General features: G+C 50.8%; 1 long non-coding RNA gene and 1 pseudogene across 1 annotated transcript in view; both read left to right on the forward strand.

Moving 5' to 3' along the window:
- Positions 1-17,715, forward strand: part of LOC138299229 (zinc finger protein 850-like) — a 166,681-nt pseudogene that overhangs the window by 111,189 nt on the left and 37,777 nt on the right.
- Positions 13,711-17,715, forward strand: part of LOC138299233 (uncharacterized) — a 36,488-nt gene continuing 32,483 nt past the window's right edge. Inside the window, exon 1 of the long non-coding RNA XR_011204726.1 lies at positions 13,711-13,829. This is a non-coding gene — a long non-coding RNA (uncharacterized lncRNA). The remainder of the gene's footprint in view (positions 13,830-17,715) is intronic.

Below are 17,715 nucleotides of genomic sequence, written 5' to 3' on the forward strand. Positions count from 1 at the left end.
TGGCCTCCTCACTGAGGGCAGCAGGGATGACTGGGGCAGGGGCTGAGGTGCCTGGGGCGAAGGTGATGCCCACCCTCCTGGGTGAGCGGGCACAGGGCAAAGGCTGAGGGGCTGCTGGGAGGGCGGTGCTGGTAGGGGGGGTGGCGGCTGTACCTTTAGATGCGGGGGGCACAGATGTTGCCGCCACCACAAGGGAGCTCCCATCAGAGGACGAGTCTGTGTCACTGGTGTCAGCTCCTGTGCCCACCGTGGAGCTCCCCTCGCCCTCCGTCCCACTGGTGAACTCCGAGTCCGTTGTCTTGTCCTCCAGGGCCAGGTGGGATGCAGCTCCCTCCTGCTCCGGTGCCACTGCTCCTCCGCCTGATGATGCTAATGCACACAAGAACAGGGAGACCACTAAAAGGGGGGGGGACGACAGAAGAAAGAGATGTTGAGTGCATGCATTACCATGTTGACGGACACAACAGACACAGAAGCCCCCTGCACTACGCCGCGCACTTGGCCTCCACTGTTCAATCCCTGGGACATGGCCTACAAGGCTATGGACGACCTCTGCACACATGGATGACACAGAAGCCTGACTAGGTGTACTTGGCGCTGTACACAGGTGGGGTGGGGTGCCACAGGGTCCGCCAGAACAAGGGGACCTTGCCTACTAAACTCGCCCTGGCCTAGGGAAACCCACAGCCCACCTCCCCCACCCAGACACCTCCACTGCACGCAAAATCAGCAGAATGTGAGTATACTCACCCCCTTGTGACTGCTGTGATGGCCCCAAGCGCCCATCCAACTCCGGGTACGCCACCGCCAGGATCCTGAACATCAGGGTTGTCATGGTGCCATGTTGGGAGGCCATCCCCAGCTGGGCCTCCGCCATCTTCTTGCTCCAGCGGCGAATGTCCTCCCATCTCTTACGGCAGTGGGTGCTCCGTCGGTGGTAGACCCCCAGGGTCCGGACGTCCTTGGCGATGGCACGCCAAATATCTTTTTTCTGGTGGGCGCTGACCTATATGAATTGAACAGGGGGAAAAGAAAAGTTATTACCAACTGCACCGTCACAGTCATTGGCCCCCATCCCTACCCTTGCCATGATGCACATGCACTCACCGTAGTTTCATGCATGACTCATTCTCCCCCCCCATCTCTCATCCACTCCACTCCACACAGGCATAGCCCATACAGCATGCTCCCATTGTATTTACCTGTTTGTCTGGAGGACCGTAGAGTAGTGTGTACTGGGGGAGGACCCCATCCACGAGTTTCTCCAACTCCTCCGATGTGAAGGCAGGGGCCCTTTCCCCAGACGCACGAGCCATTGTCTCTTCCAGACCGAGGTCACAGCAGCACTTGCAGAGTAGGCCGTCTCCTGTCGAAGATCAGGTATCAAGTGATTGAACAGATAGAAAATGCCGGTCACCTCCGCGGCGGTGCGTACCGTCACTGCCGGCGTATATCGTCATTGGCTCCAGGGACCCATAGGGTCCTATGTTAACCAATGCAGCATTGCGCTGCGGTCTTCGACCGCCTACCGCGCAGTTACCTCACATCCCATTGTCCCACTTTACAGGTCAGACAGCCGCCATTTCAGGGGCCCACATAATTTGTATCTGCGTCACACATACCTAGGCCTAGCCTCAACACACATACAGGCCAATTTTCGGATTATGATTAGTGTTCTGTGTAAGCTGTGGGTAAGTACCTCTGAGTTGTTTGACTCTGTGCTCGCTGTTGTCCTTCATAGGCACCGTCCACTGGGACATGTGAGGAGATGGCGGCATCCTCTGGTGTACAGACCGCTGGTGGACCTGTCGACAATGGAGGAAAGACATGTGATCATCACCTACAGGCTTGACCGTGCCACAATCCAGGAACTGTGTGCCCAGCTGGAGCGAGACCTGATGTCAGCTATCCGCCATCCCACATGAATCCCCCCTCAAGTGCAGGTGCTGTCAGTACTCCATTTCCTTGCAAGTGGGTCATTTCAAACAACAGTGGCCATAGCATCAGGGATGTCCCATCCTATGTTTTCCAACGTGTTGTCCAGAGTGTTGTCTGCCCTGCTGAAACACATGCGTAGCTACATCGTTTTCCCTCAGGTGGAGGATTTGCCTACAGTGAAAGGAGACTTCTATGCCCTGGGACATATCCCCAACATCATAGGTGCCATTGATGGGACCCATGTGGCTTTGGTACCCCCCCACAGGAGTGAACAGGTGTACAGAAACTGGAAGAGTTATCATTCCACGAATGTGCAGATGGTGTGTTTGGCAGACCAGTAAATCTCCCATGTTAATGCCAAGTTCCCTGGCTCAGTGCATGACGCCTACATCCTGTGGAATATCAGCATCCCTTATGTGATGGGTCAACTCCAGAGGTACCGTGTGTGGCTAATAGGTGAGCACCTGGAAGCAAGTCAGTGGGAATGGTTGTCTGGGTCTGGGGATATCCCTCCAGGTTAGTGAGTGTCTAACAGTTGTCCCTCGCCATTTGCAGGTGACTCTGGTTACCCCGACCTGTCATGGCTACTGACCCCAGTGAGGAATCCCAGGACAAGGGCAGAGGAACGCTACAATAAGGCCCATGGGCGAACTTGGCAGATCAAAGAGCGGACCTTCGGCCTCCTGAAGGCCAGGTTCAGGTGCCTCCATATGACAGGTGGATCCCTATTCTACTCACCAAAGAAGGTGTGCCAGATCATCGTGGCTTGCTGTATGCTTCACAACTTGATTTGCGACGACAGGTGCCTTTTCTGCAGGAGGATGGTCCAGATGGCGGTGTTGTTGCAGCTGTGGAGCCTGTGGACAGTGAAGACGAGGAAGCAGAAGAAGAGGACATGGACAACAGGAACTCAGTGATCCTGCAATATTTCCAGTGAGACACAGGTAAAAATACAAACCTGCCTCTTACATGTACTTTAACACTACTACCTCTCTACTGTCTGTCGTTTTCACCCAGTGTATGGTCACTGAGTTGTCACTTTCCCTTACGATTTCACAGATGTGTGTCCCACAGTGTGACATCTGCTTTGTTTCCTCATGGACTAGAGCTGTGTGACATAGGTATGTTGACATTACAATTGAAAGAGCATTTTGGCACTGTAATTGCAAATGCACTATTTCGAAATAACAGATTGACTCCAGATTGTTTTGTGCTTCAAGGGTGTTTATTTAAGTGCTCAATATTGGAGGGGGTTGTAAAATGGTGAGGGGTGATGGTGGAGGAATGTCCATGGCAGAGTCCGGTCTATTACTCTCACAGGTGCACTGCCCAAATGGGCATAGGAAGTGGAGCTGGGGCAGTTTGAGGATGGACAGGGTGACAAGGTGGGAAAAAAGGATGACATTCAGGGCGGATGACATTCAGGGCTGGGGTCTTGGCATCATTCTATGTCTTTGTCCTGGATCTCAGGGACCGTTTGCGGGGTGGTTCTCCCTCTGCAGGGGGTGGGGTGCTGGTGTGGTGGTCCTGTGGCGGTGCCTCCTGTCCACTAGCGCCGGCGGAGGTGGTGGGCAGTTCATCGTCCAGGCTAGTGTCAGGGGCCCCTTGTTGTGCCACAGTGTCCCTCCTGGTGTTGAGTACTTCCTTCAGCACCCCTGCGATGGTGCCCAGGGTGGAATTGATGGCTCTGAGTTCCTCCCTGAAGCCCAAATACTGTTCCTCCTGCAGGAGCTGGGTCTCCTGAAACTTGGCCAGTACCGTTGCCATCGTCTCCTGGGAGTGGTGGTAGGCTCCCATGATGTTGGAGAGGGCCTCGTGGAGAGTGGGTTCCCTTGGCCTGTCCTCCCCCTGTCGCACAGCAGCCCTCCCAGTTCCCCTGTGTTCCTGGGCCTCCGTCCCCTGGACCGTGTGCCCACTACCACTGCCCCCAGGTCCCTGTTGTTGTTGGGGTGGTGGGTTAGCCTGGGTCCCTGTAGTGGTGGACACACTGCTGAATGACGTGTCCTGGGGACAGAGGTATGGGCCTGCTGGGTGGGAGCTGTGCTGGTGTTTCCAGAGGGGGGAAGGTCTGTAGTGGCTTGTGACTGTGTGAGGGGAACCGACTGTCCCGAGGTCCCCGATGGGCCGGGCTGGTCATCTAGATCCAGTTGGACGGAGCTGCTGTCATCACTGTGGGCCTCTTCTGTTGGTGGTGTGGACATGTGTGGACCCTCCTGTCCAGTGACGTTGGGTAGGGGTCCTGCAGGGGTATAAAAGGATGTTTATTACATATATGTGTGCCATGGTGTGCAATAGGTGGGTGACCGTGTACCCCTGTGTGGGACCTTGTGTGATGGTGGTTTAGGGGGGCGTATGGGTATGTGCAGTGGCCATGCTTGGTGATGGGTGTCCATGCTTTGTTGTTGCATGCAGGGCTTGGTGTTGGGATGGGTGGGTTGTGATAATGGGACATTTGTAAGGAGTAGGAGTGATGGGGGTGAGGGTGAGAGTGGGGGTATGTGATGGCATGCAGGTAGGGTGGGGGATGTAATAGTAAAGCTTTGACTTACCAGAGTCCATTCCTCCATCTACTCCTGCGAGGCCCTCAGGATGCAGAATCGCCAAGACCTGCTCCTCCCATGTTGTTAGTTGTGGGGGAGGAGGTGGGGGTCCGCCGCCAGTCCGCTGAACCGCAAGGTGGTTTCTTGATACCACGGAACGCACCTTCCCCCGTAGGTCGTTCCACCTCTTCCTGATGTCATCCCGGTTTCTTGGGTGCTGTCCCACTGTTTTGACCCTGTCCACTATTCTTCGCCATAGCTCCATCTTCCTAGCTATGGAGGTGTGCTGCACCTGTGATCCGAATAGCTGTGGCTCTACCCTGACGATTTCCTCCACCATGACCCTGAGCTCCTCCTCAAAGAACCTGGGGTGTCTTTGCCGTGCCATGGGGTGGTGTGGGTAATGTGTGGGGTGGTGTGTATAATGATAAGTGGGGTGATATTTAGTGGTGTGTTGTGTGAGGTGCGTGGAAGTTCTGTGGGTGGTGGTATTGTGTGCCTGTGGATGCTTGGTAGTTGTTTGTGGTGTCTCTCTCTGGACTTCTCTCGGTAATTGTGGTCGTAGGGGTTTGTGGGTGATGTGGGTGTGTGTTTTATATTGTAATGGGTGTGTGGGAGTGGTGTGTGTATGTGTATCAGGTGTGTGTATTTCAATTTGTCTAATGTGGCTGTGTTTTGTAAGGGTGTGTGTATTTTGAGCGTGGAGGTGTGTACCGCCAATGGAATACCGCGGTTGAAAGACCGCCGCGTGGATTCGTGTGTCGTGATAGTGTGACCGTATTTCTGTTGCCGTGACGGTGGAGGTTTTGTTTTCACCAGTTTATCACTGACCTTTCGTGTGGCGGACTTGTGTGGGTGTCTGAATTTGGGCGGATTCCGAGCTGTGGGTCATAATAGCTGCGGTGGGAATCCGCGGCCGTGGCGGTGTGTTTGCGGTCTTCTGCACGGCGGTACGTGGCTTTTACCGCCAATGTTGTAATGAGGGCCTATGTCTAGATCCAGCAACAAGGAGTTGCAGTAGACTAACCTGGACATGACCAAAGCCAGAATGACCGTAACTCTCTCCTACTGCTTCAAGTATGGCAAAATTTTCCTCAAGGTCTTTAAAATCCATTAGCTGGATTTAACTATGGCATTAACATGCGGCCTAAAACTCAAAGAGTTGTCAAAAATCACTTCCAAGTTTCTGGTGGCAACACTGGGAGAGGGGAGCTTCCCACACTCTGAAGGCCACCATCGAGGGTTCCACACCTCATTACTGAACCAAACAAAACAATCTCTGTATTGTCAATGTTACGTTTTAGCCAGTTCTGGCCCATCCAGTAGATGATCTCGCACATACAGTTGCTGAGCCGATCGACTACTTCCTCCCAGTTGTTCCTGGACACCGGGATGATAAGTTGAGTGTCATTCACATAGGAGGTTGGAGTAAAACCATATGAACGAATCAGTTTAGCCAGCGGGGCAACATAAAAATTGAACAAAGTAGGGCTGAGAGCTGAGCCCTGTGGAACCCCACAAGGCAGACAGAAGACCGGTGCCTTGAAGTCGGCCAAGCTCACCGTAATGGGTCTGTTGCCTAAAAAGGACTCCAAGATCTTAAGAGCGGAGTCTCTTAGCCCAGCTTGGTGAAGACGCAACACCAGAATTTGCGGGGAGATGGTATCAAATGCCGCGGAGAGATCCAATAGGACTAAGACAGCACCCTGACCCTCATCCTCATTTTATAGTATTTCTCATTGATGGTGTAGCTAATATGGGAGCATCTGGGGCTTTTTGGTGGACCCTTATGGTTACCTGCGATGTCTGCCTTTTGTGCCACTTTCACTGGCCCTGTAGTAGTTCCCACAAGGTGAGCGCCTTTTGAGGTGTTTGGAGTGTCCATTAACTGTGCTGCAGGTTTTAATGAGATGATGCGGTAGAGATGTTACAATGGACATTAAGGCCCATATTCGTTCTTTTTTAGCACCGCATTTGCGCCGCTATTTGACGCAAAAGCAGCGCAAACTTACAAAATACAATTGTATTTTGTAAGTTTGCGCTGCTTTTGTGTCAAAAAATGAAGTAAATACGGCACTAAAAAAGTATAAATATGGGCCTAAATGTGGCTTTACTATACTTGGAGTTAGAAGTTGTTGTGGCTCAGGGTGCATGCTGCCACTCATTTGAGGGAGAATTTTGTCAGTGTCAGCCAGTTGAATGGGAGGGTTATTTGACCAGAACAGGGCCAGGTTGGATGAACTGACTCCTGGTGTCTCCCTGATTTGTGTGACCATCAGTCAGATTGTCTCTATGTTTCTGTCCCCTGGTCAAAGGTGCAGGTGTTGGAATGTAGGTGACGCAATGTTTTAGACCCTTTGATTAAACTATTTCTTACTGTTAGTGCTTGCTATTTTTTTCTTATTATTTTCTTGGCTTTTAGTATTTTATTGCCGCTGAGTGTTATGCCAAGTGGGTCTAATGTAGCAGTTTCCGAGACTCTTGTGTCATCCAGGTGACATACGATACATCAGTGGGAGCCCTGCCTGCACCATCTGTATTTCTTTCGTCAAAAATGGGGTAGAGTTTTTTGGTGGCTAGTTCTTTTGGGTATTGATTTTTATTTCTCACCTTCATTGCTTGTTTCCACTACCTTTTGCTTGGTTTTGGGGATGAGAGGTATTTTTCAATCACATTATGAACTTGCACTGAACTTGGTGGAGGAGACTTGGTAAACTTTTAATCTTCTATATTCTCGGATATTAACTGAGCTGGTAGTCCTTTGGCAAATTCTTGTTTTGGAGACCCAGTTTGGATATAGGTGGCCTTGACTGCACTGCTTCTTAAAGCTGTTCTTCCTGCTGTCAGAATATCTGATAAAACTTCAGGAAGGGAGAACATTTTATCTGTTATTGGCCCTCATATGCACTTTGATGGTGATAGAGAATAGACCGATTGTACAATTAAAATTAGAGATATAAAGATTTCCAATTTTTAGATTAATGCTAGAGATATGTGTGGTCATCAAGTTAATTAGGGCTATCTAAACGTCCAGTTCATCTGATTGGAGGTTTAGAACTTCAATTGAGGTTTGTAGTGTAGTTTAGAGAGTTTTCCACTAACCTGAAGCCTAGTGGGTTGATTTATCTGAGATTGTTTGGAACATGTCCCCCATTGTAGATGCAATGATGTGGGGGTCAGGCTTTTTTGCCGTGCGTGGGCCAGATGTCATTCTAAGGAAGGGAGTCTTTCTGTGCTTTTGTGGCTACCTAGAAATGTATTAGAGGCTGTTCTTAGATTAAAGTGTGGTTTTGGTACACTCTACCACAGTGGGCTTGGGGCTTTGCTTTTTATTAGATTTTGTATTGCGTTGGCATCCTTTTTTATAAATAACAAATGTTGTTTTTTGGCCTCACTTTCTTTATATGGTGTTTTTTCTTGTTTTAGCTCGGTTGCCTTGATTATGCCTGTACCTGGGGGAGACTCTGAGGTCTTGTTGCCATCTAGACTTGATGTTTTGACTTCCTGAGTCTGTATAAGATCCACATTGTTTGAGATTGAAATTGACCGGGACCATGAACCATCCAGCCCAGCATTATCAGCACAAATACTCTGAACAGCTTCACTTCTGCTTTCTTGAAATGAGCAATCAACGCTGGTTTCGCAATGGGTGGATTATGGTGTATTTGAGTTGTGGACCTGCACTGCTACATGAATGTTTTTTAGTATTGAATTAAACACTGGGGAGGGAGTCATACCAGTGGTGCCAGCTGTCAGACCCATTGACTTCTGTGCTGGACTTATATGAGGTGCCGTCATTAAGACTGATTTATTTGATGGACAGGATGAGTAGGTTCTAATTAATTTGTACATTTTTTGTGGAGTTATACGGCAAGGAAGCCCTGGTACTTCTTCCGGTGTATCGTAAGTTGTGGCCATGGGATCTTTCAGAAAGGTACATTTTTTATTTGGATTTGAAGTCACCAAATTTTTATTGGAGGATTTTGTTCATTTGGTCTCTTTGCTTATATCCCTCACTGCTGGGCACTTCTGCGATTTGTAGACTGGTGGTTTATAGATTTTCCTGATTGCATTATTACAAGGCGTTCTTGTCTACTTGCCATGCCTTTGTCATACCTTTGAGCTGTCACCTTTCTTCTTTTATAATTGAGTTACGTTTCTTTTCTTTTATTTTGGTATGTTGTTGTTTTTCCAGTATTAGACGTGGATGGCGATGATCCTTGATGAGCCGTCTACCTCCACTTTTTCACCAGTCCTCACGTATGGCTAGGGGCCTGCATGGGTTTTAGGCTGGGAAGGCACAAGCACGGTTGACATTGGTTTGCCTTACATCAGCAGACAGCAGACCGCACCTGACCGGAAGTCACACCCAGACCTATCTGGGCCGCTTCCACAGAATCAGGGCTCAACCAGCACAGTTGTACCTAGACCAGCGCACCCCTCTGATGGACACACCACTCTCCGTCGGTCTGTGTGATGGAAAAACTGTTGAAGCAAGAGAAATGGCCTTGAGTTCTGTGTGAGAAGGGGTCCTACTCAGGACTCTGATTCCTGTCTGTGGGTCCTGGTGTTAGCTTGTGGCAGCAGGTGGATGGGAAAATACGACAAGGTGTTTGCGAGGTATACCTGGCTGTGTGTACCACCACAACAGTCACCTCAGCCCAATTCTGGTCTGTAAAGTGGCATGAATGGTGGCTTTGACGGTGGAGGAGTAGATATAAAGCAACAGGACTGAGCTCAGCAGGACAGGGCAGCGCAAATATGTTGAGCCCCCCCTCCCCAGGCCATCCCAGATGCCGCTCAACACCACGTGACAGAGTGTTCTGCCTTAGTCGGCCCCTACTCCTCACTCATTTCTCAGCACAGATGGAACAGCACTAGTCTAGGGGGGGCGCGGGCCATAAGCCACACCAAGTCCTTGCGTGGCAACCTCCGCTGCACATTCGACCATCCCCTGGCGTAGCCTCCACTAATAGAGGACTGACACCACAGTAAACCATGCCTGTGCTGAACAAATTGGTGCCAAATGGCTCACCTGCAGCCTCACACCCTTTCACACAAGTCCAATCATATCCTGCTGCACCCTTCACCGCCCGTGGCTTTAGACAAAAACAGCAATGGTGGCGTCGGCAGGACCAGACAAACTTTGCCGGTGTGTTAGCAGGGCAATGCTATGGTGTCGGCAGTGTCATTGTTGGGCAGCCGCCTCAGACTTTACAGGCTCTCTTGTTGGGGTTTTCGATGTTGGCTGCCACCACTGTCGTTACCGTTACAGCTGCTTACCTGTGCTGCAAAGAAGAGTCACACCCACTGTGAATCTTCTGCTCCGCTCTGTGTTCCGTTTCCAGGTAGTTCACAATCAAATCCTGTCTGCTCCTTTCCTTTTACTCATGAAATGTAGCACTTCCCTGCCCACCTTGCTTCTAACATCACCTTCTGTGAGAAAGGAAAAAAACCAACAAGCACTGGCAAAGCCAAGAGGTTTCACTTGTGATTTTTCTTTTGCATTCTATCCTAGTAACTGGATTATAAATATTAGAAAAAGGTTATAATAATAATATATGCTTTAAATTTGATAAACCGTTAATAGTTGTTTGTGTTGTGATGTATGTTGATTTCATAGCCCAGGGTTCCAAACTCTTAATATGTACCTTATTTAATATGGCATTGTATTCGAGTATAGTAATGTGTAGTTAGTAAATTGCCACTTCACCTGCTGCACCATTCAAATCATGCCCTTGTGCCTGGAAGATAGCTGCACTTGTGACTGCCAGTTTAGTAGTAAAATGTTGCAATACTTGGTGCTTAGAGGACTTATGACAACTTTTGGCTCCTGTGCCACTGCATCACCATTCAAATCATGACCCTAGTGCCTGCAAGGTAACTGCCTGTTTAGTAGTAAAATTTAGCAATAATCTTTGTTTAGAGGGGTTCTGACACCCTGTGGCACCGGTGCCTGCGCACCTCCTGCTCCATTCAAATCTGGTGCCTGTTTGGTAGTACAATATAGCAATATCTGGTGTTTAGAAGAGATCTGACAACGTTTGGCCCTGGTGCCACTGTACCTGCTGCACCATTCAAATCATGACCCTAATGCCTGCAAAGTAACTGCAGTTGTGACTGCCTGTTAATAAGTCACTGAGAGAATAACAATTCTGAATAAAAAGTTGCCCAATTATGCTAATGACTTTTCTGTATAAATGAGTGAGTGGTAATTTAAGAAACAAACACACAAATAATTTGAATCTTTATAACTGTTATTCATCAGAAATCTTATTATTATCTAGAAATGAAAAACACAACATAATGAGCCTACTCGCTGCTTGCTTTACATTTGCACTTGATACTCCATTGCAGGATGGCCGACATGCTTAAACACATTTCATTGTATATTTACTTGCGTTCAGTTTATCTTTTCACGTACAAACACTAACAATTAACCAATCACCCTAAAACCTGAAGGTGTACTTAGGCCACCCTCCATGCCATGGCAAAAGCAGAGCAGAAAGCAAAAGATCAGAGCAGGAAGTGAGCTGCTAGCCAATAAAAAGCAAGTAAATTCAAGCGATGTTGGAGCGACGCTTGAATGAATAGATGGGAAGTTCAAGTAAGCAAGGGTAAAGTAGGGGCAGGTTCTAAGTCCCTTTAAATATATTTTTTAGTAACATAAGACTTCGCAAGCACAGCGCAACCACTGTGCATGTGAAAGCTAAAAAGGGAAGAAGGAAAAACAAAAACAAAAATGGAAAAAATACTCCTCTTCATTTAATGCCAATTTCCTTGATTTTCACATTTTTTCTCACCTACCAATCAAAAAGGTCCTTTCACCTTGACTTCATACTAACTCTTATACATATAATTTTCCCTTGGGAGACGGGATGAGTATCTTTCAGTGCGACTTTGGATTTTAAAAAAGGGAATCGATGCACCCACTGAACTTTGCAATTCATTCCTAATCCTGAAGGATGGGAAATGCTTTCTTAATCAGCTGCACCATGAAACTCTGCGGATTGTAACCTTCTGCACCCTCCTCAATCCCCGGAATTCTCAGGTTAGTCCATCCCTCGCAATTCTCCATATCTTCCACTTTCCATCTTACATAGCTCAACTGCCTTTTCTTTTAGTTCTATAATGCTCAACTACCTTTCCTGTGCTGCCATCTGCTCTGACACGAACAGTGATCCTTCCTCCAATTTGCTTGTCTGTTACTCTACTGCCTCAATCTGATTACCAATCAAGGCCTCGTTTTGAAATTTTCCAGACTGCAGATGTGGTTTTGAGATTCGCTGTACGCTCAGCCCTTACAGTATTCTTCTCATTGAGACTTAAGAAGAGTGTGTATGCACTCAATGAGGGTCCTACAGCAGGCGCCGATGCTGATTCTGCAGTAGGGAAATTAACTTCAAGCACAGAGATATCCTGAGCGTGTCAGCATTATCAGATGGTGTAAACTGATGAGCTAAATCATCCCATGACAGATTATCATGTTGTGAACTATCATACTTCATTCTGTTTGTGTGTGTCAAGGTGTGTGGAGAAGGCCTCTTTCATGCAGAAGCTCAGGAGCATGCTGGCATCATTGTGAGGGGCAGCCCAAGCATTAACATATGTAACAGGGTCTCGAGATTCCACAACGTCGCCCCAGGTTAATCCATTGTCAACTCCCACACATAAGTCGTCTGGACTGCCGGTTTCTTTCTCTGAGTCCGCAAGAGAATCACCATCCGAGATATCAGGCACATCTGAGGCACCAGACAACAAAATAAATGCCTCTTCGGGCTGTAACTAAGGGTGTGGTACAGCAGGAGGTGCTCAAGACCTATCTGTCACTCAGAGGGTTAAGACAGTCCATTCCCCCAGAGCCATCCCGTGGATTATTTGGAGTAACAAAGATGATAGGGTCTACCCCCTGACCCTCCTTCACAAGGCAGCGTGGCCATGGGCCTAGCACCTGAAAGAGGTGTACCTTGCATACTTTGCTAGTTGAGTGTGTAAACACCCTACAAGTTGTTTGTACAGTAGTAGTTGGATAAGACTGAGCAATAGACTGGGGAAGCGGCCATGCAGGGCTGTATCATTGCCTAAAGAGTTATTGTTGTAAGCACCGCGAACCTCACCACCATCCATACTGCTTTAGTTAGTCACACCGAGATTGCGGAAATTCAACTCCTTAGTATTGCAAACAAGAGAGAGATCACCAGAACCAAGAGCCTCGATGACAGAAACATTATCCAGCCTCACCATACCTACTCCTGCTTCTTTCCATCTACCCATCACTCTCCCCTTCTCTTTCTGTCTATCCATCCATTCTGTCTCCCTCCTCTTCTCCCCTCCTCCCTCTCTTCCTCTCTCTACTCCCTCCCTCTCATCACTTTCTCTTCACCTTCCTCCTCCTCCCTCTCAACCTCTCCACCCTCTCTCACCATCTCTCGCTCCCCTTCTCTCCTCTACTTCTTTCTCTCCCTCCCCCCACTCTTTCTAGCCAGCCATCTCCCCCTCTCTCTCCTCCTTCTCTTTCTATCCCTTCTGTCTCCCTTCCTTTCTCCCCACCTTGTATATCTCACCTCCTCCCTCTCTCCTCCCTCCCTCTCTCAAAGTCTCCGGCCCAGTCACTGGTCATTTGTGTTTTGGAAACGGCTAAATTGTGATAAATAGTTGAGGGCAGGTGCTTTCAGTGGAGTGCGGTGAGGTGTCTGTCAGACTTCACCAGGAATCTTAACACAAAGACAAAAACGGACACACACTCTCTCCCTCTCTTCTGTTTGAAAAGATGTTGGTTATTTCACTAAATAACGGTCTCTCTCTCGCTCGGTACCCCACCAATCCGCATTCCTCGCCCTTCCCACTGCCCCTTCGGCCCCTCTCGTGCGCCCTGCTGGTTGGACAATGTATTTTAGCATCACGTGCCAGCGCGATTGTCTGAAGCGAACACCCCCGAATCATACTGACCAGGCAGCGCCCCTGAGATAAATGAGGGGGCAGCAGCATCAACAGAACCAGGTACTGAGGCTGAAAGATACAAAATAGTTGAGAACATTTCTGTCCTTTTCCTTATTCGGTGTGATTAGTACCTGTTTTGTGTGTAGCGCCTAGTACCTGGTGTGTGGTATTAAATCGCCCTGTGTTGCGAGCCTCAGTCCAGCATCCAGCGCCTCTGGGCAGGTCCAGGGGAGCAGTGTCTCTCTTCGGAGCCTGTGCATAGCGCACCGATGCTCAGCGCGAGTCAGAGGCGCTGTATGGGGTGTAATGAACCCTCACCTCATTTGTTCTCATTGAGAATCCTTCACCGAGAGCTCCTGTGAGAAGTGGCTGCAGCACCTGGAGAGGCCTGTCCAGGGCGCCGCCGAGGAGGTGAGGCCTGTCCAGGGGGCAGGGAACACGGCATCTACTTCTCCAAGAGGTTGGGTCCCACAGAAAGATGCTACCTGTCCCGGTGTAGTGTTCAGACACCGGGACACATCCAACAGCGCCTGCGCGTTGTCTGCTTTCTACTGAGCAGCAAAGTGCGGACGGGAAGGGGTCTTATCAGATTCCAGATGGGTCTATAACAAAGGCCTAAATTAAGAGGCCGTCAGGCCTTTTTTCTTTGGAGTATCCGGCTGGGAGCCAAGGAGGCTCTCACCTAGCTGCAATATCAAGGGCACAGGGATTATCACCTCACAGCTATTAAAGAGGCATGCATGCTTTTGGCTTTGTTCAGTCCCTGCATGCAAGATTGACGTATGCACTGAAATAATGTCAGATTTGTTGGTCCGTCCCAATAGTTACTCAAAGAACAATTAAAAAATATCTATATTGTTTTATTTCTTTTAGAGCGCTACTCATCCCAATGCAGGGTGTCAGAACGCTTTACATCACGCTTACACAATATATATTGATAGTAAATCATATGTGTGTAAATCAATGTCTATGCAGGAGTTCTTGCATACGTCAGTCAGGGTTACATGGTGTGGGAGCCACATGTCCTTCACAGCTCACTATAGTATACTAGCAGGATTACAATATATGAACTGCAAGTAGCATTCGGATCTCTGTGTTAAAAGCAATAAACCACTTATCACAATCTGTCTTTTGTATGTTACATTATGTGTTTTGCAGGAACCATATTAACACTCTATACTAATTTGATTCAAAACCTCGACCCCAGGGTAGGTCGCTCCCCTGTCCTCACAGCGCCACCAGATCCAGATCCCCTGTTCTGCCTTCTCTTTTGCCTGCATCGCTGACTGTGCCCCGAGTGTCTGTGTTGCCGTTTGTCTGCGTTCGCGCTCCCCTTTTTTTCCTTCTGTATCCCCGAGTGCCTGTGCTGTGTGATCGCACTCCCCTTTTTTCCTTCTGTATCCCCGAGTGCCTGCATCTTCTGAGTGCCGCCCCCCTTGCCCTCCCGCCGTCTCCCCCTCGTTTTTCCTGCTTTCTGCGCCTTTTCGGCACTTTGCCATTTTTCTAGGCCTCCTCGCCTTCGGAGCCTTTTTCCCGCCGCTTTTTGCCGCTTTTTTCCCCCTACCCGCCCTCCTCCCGCCTCCCAGCTGACCCCGCCTCCCCGGCTACCCCTTAAATGGCGGCCGCTGCGAGGCAGTGGTAGCGACCCTCGACCCCAGGGTAGGTCGCTTCCCTGTCCTCACAGCGCCACCAGATCCAGATCCCCTGTTCTGCCTTCTCTTTTGCCTGCATCGCTGACTGTGCCCAGAGTGTCTGTGTTGCCGTTTGTCTGCGTTCGCGCTCCCCTTTTTTTCCTTCTGTATCCCCGAGTGCCTGTGCTGTGTGATCGCGCTCCCCTTTTTTCCTTCTGTATCCCCGAGTGCCTGTGCTGTGTGATCGCGCTCCCCTTTTTTCCTTCTGTATCCCCGAGTGCCTGCATCTTCTGAGTGCCGCCCCCCTTGCCCTCCCGCCGTCTCCCCCTCGTTTTTCCTGCTTTCTGCACCTTTTCGGCACTTTGTCATTTTTCTAGGCCTCCTCGCCTTCGGAGCCTTTTTCCCGCCGCTTTTTGCCGCTTTTTTCCCCCTACCCGCCCTCCTCCCGCCTCCCAGCTGACCCCGCCTCCCCGGCTACCCCTTAAATGGTGGCCGCTGCGAGGCAGTGGTAGCGACCCTCAACCCCAGGGTAGGTTGCTCCCCTGTCCTCACAGCGCCACCAGATCCAGATCCCCTGTTCTGCCTTCTCTTTTGCCTGCATCGCTGACTGTGCCCCGAGTGTCTGTGTTGCCGTTTGTCTGCGTTCGCGCTCCCCTTTTTTTCCTTCTGTATCCCCGAGTGCCTGTGCTGTGTGATCGCGCTCCCCTTTTTTCCTTCTGTATCCCCGAGTGCCTGTGCTGTGTGATCGCGCTCCCCTTTTTTCCTTCTGTATCCCCGAGTGCCTGCATCTTCTGAGTGCCGCCCCCCTTGCCCTCCCGCCGTCTCCCCCTCGTTTTTCCTGCTTTCTGCGCCTTTTCGGCACTTTGTCATTTTTCTAGGCCTCCTCGCCTTCGGAGCCTTTTTCCCGCTGCTTTTTGCCGCTTTTTTCCCCCTACCCGCCCTCCTCCCAGCTGACCCCGTCTCCCCGGCTACCCCTTAAATGGCGGCCGCTGCGAGGCAGTGGTAGCGACCCTCGACCCCAGGGTAGGTCGCTCCGCTGTCCTCACAGCGCCACCAGATCCAGATCCCCTGTTCTGCCTTCTCTTTTGCCTGCATCGCTGACTGTGCCCCGAGTGTCTGTGTTGCCGTTTGTCTGCGTTCGCGCTCCCCTTTTTTTCCTTCTGTATCCCCGAGTGCCTGTGCTGTGTGATCGCGCTCCCCTTTTTTCCTTCTGTATCCCCGAGTGCCTGTGCTGTGTGATCGCGCTCCCCTTTTTTCCTTCTGTATCCCCGAGTGCCTGCATCTTCTGAGTGCCACCCCCCTTGCCCTCCCGCCGTCTCCCCCTCGTTTTTCCTGCTTTCTGCGCCTTTTCGTCACTTTGTCATTTTTCTAGGCCTCCTCGCCTTCGGAGCCTTTTTCCCGCCGCTTTTTGCCGCTTTTTTCCCCCTACCCGCCCTCCTCCCGCCTCCCAGCTGTCCCCGGCTACCCCTTAAATGGCGGCCACTGCGAGGCAGTGGTAGCGACCCTCGACCCCAGGGTAGGTCGCTCCCCTGTCCTCACAGCGCCACCAGATCCAGATCCCCTGTTCTGCCTTCTCTTTTGCCTGCATCGCTGACAGTGCCCCGAGTGTCTGTGTTGCCGTTTGTCTGCGTTCGCGCTCCCCTTTTTTTCCTTCTGTATCCCCGAGTGCCTGTGCTGTGTGTTCGCGCTCCCCTTTTTTCCTTCTGTATCCCCGAGTGCCTGTGCTGTGTGATCGCGCTCCCCTTTTTTCCTTCTGTATCCCCGAGTGCCTGCATCTTCTGAGTGCCGCCCCCCTTGCCCTCCCGCCGTCTCCCCCTCGTTTTTCCTGCTTTCTGCGCCTTTTCGGCACTTTGTCATTTTTCTAGGCCTCCTCGCATTCGGAGCCTTTTTCCCGCCGCTTTTTGCCGCCTTTTTCCCCCTACCCGCCCTCCTCCCGTCTCCTAGCTGACCCCGCCTCCCCGGCTACCCCTTAAATGGCGGCCGCTGCGAGGCCGCGCAGCGGACGCGCGCAGCGGGCGCGCCGCTGGCGCGCCTAAGGCAAGCCCGTCTGCGCCCGTCCGCGCACAGCGCCCGAACCCCTGGCCCCCGCACCCCCCGCCTGACCTACGACTCCGCCACCCTCGTCAACCTCAACCCCGGCCGCACTCCGGGCTGCTACCGCGCCCACCCCAAACGGACCCACGGACCCTTCACCTGCAGCAACTGTCATTTCACCTGCCTACGGACCAGCACCGCTCCCGCCAAGAACGACCCCCCCGGAAGCTATCTCCACTGCATCCTGGTCAACACCCGATCCGTCCACAGGCACGCCATCGAACTGTGGAACCTCCTCAACTCTACGAACCCGGACATCGCCTTCCTCACTGAGACCTGGATGAATCCCTCCTCGGCACCCGACATCGCCATAGCCATCCCCGACGGCTACAAAATCATCCGCAAAGACCGCACCAACCGCATCGGAGGAGGCATCGCCATCGCACACAAAAACTCCATCCGCATCTCAACCGACACCGACAACTCACTCCCGACGCCGAACATCTCCACTTCACGATCCACAGCGACCCCAAGACCACCCTCAGAGGCACCCTCATGTACAGACCACCAGGACCCCGCACCAAGTTCAGCGAAGACATCGCAGATTTCGTCAACCCTCACGCACTCTCGTC

The sequence above is a fragment of the Pleurodeles waltl genome, chromosome 6, assembly GCF_031143425.1.
Source record: "Pleurodeles waltl isolate 20211129_DDA chromosome 6, aPleWal1.hap1.20221129, whole genome shotgun sequence".
Classification (NCBI taxonomy): Eukaryota; Metazoa; Chordata; class Amphibia; order Caudata; family Salamandridae; genus Pleurodeles; species Pleurodeles waltl.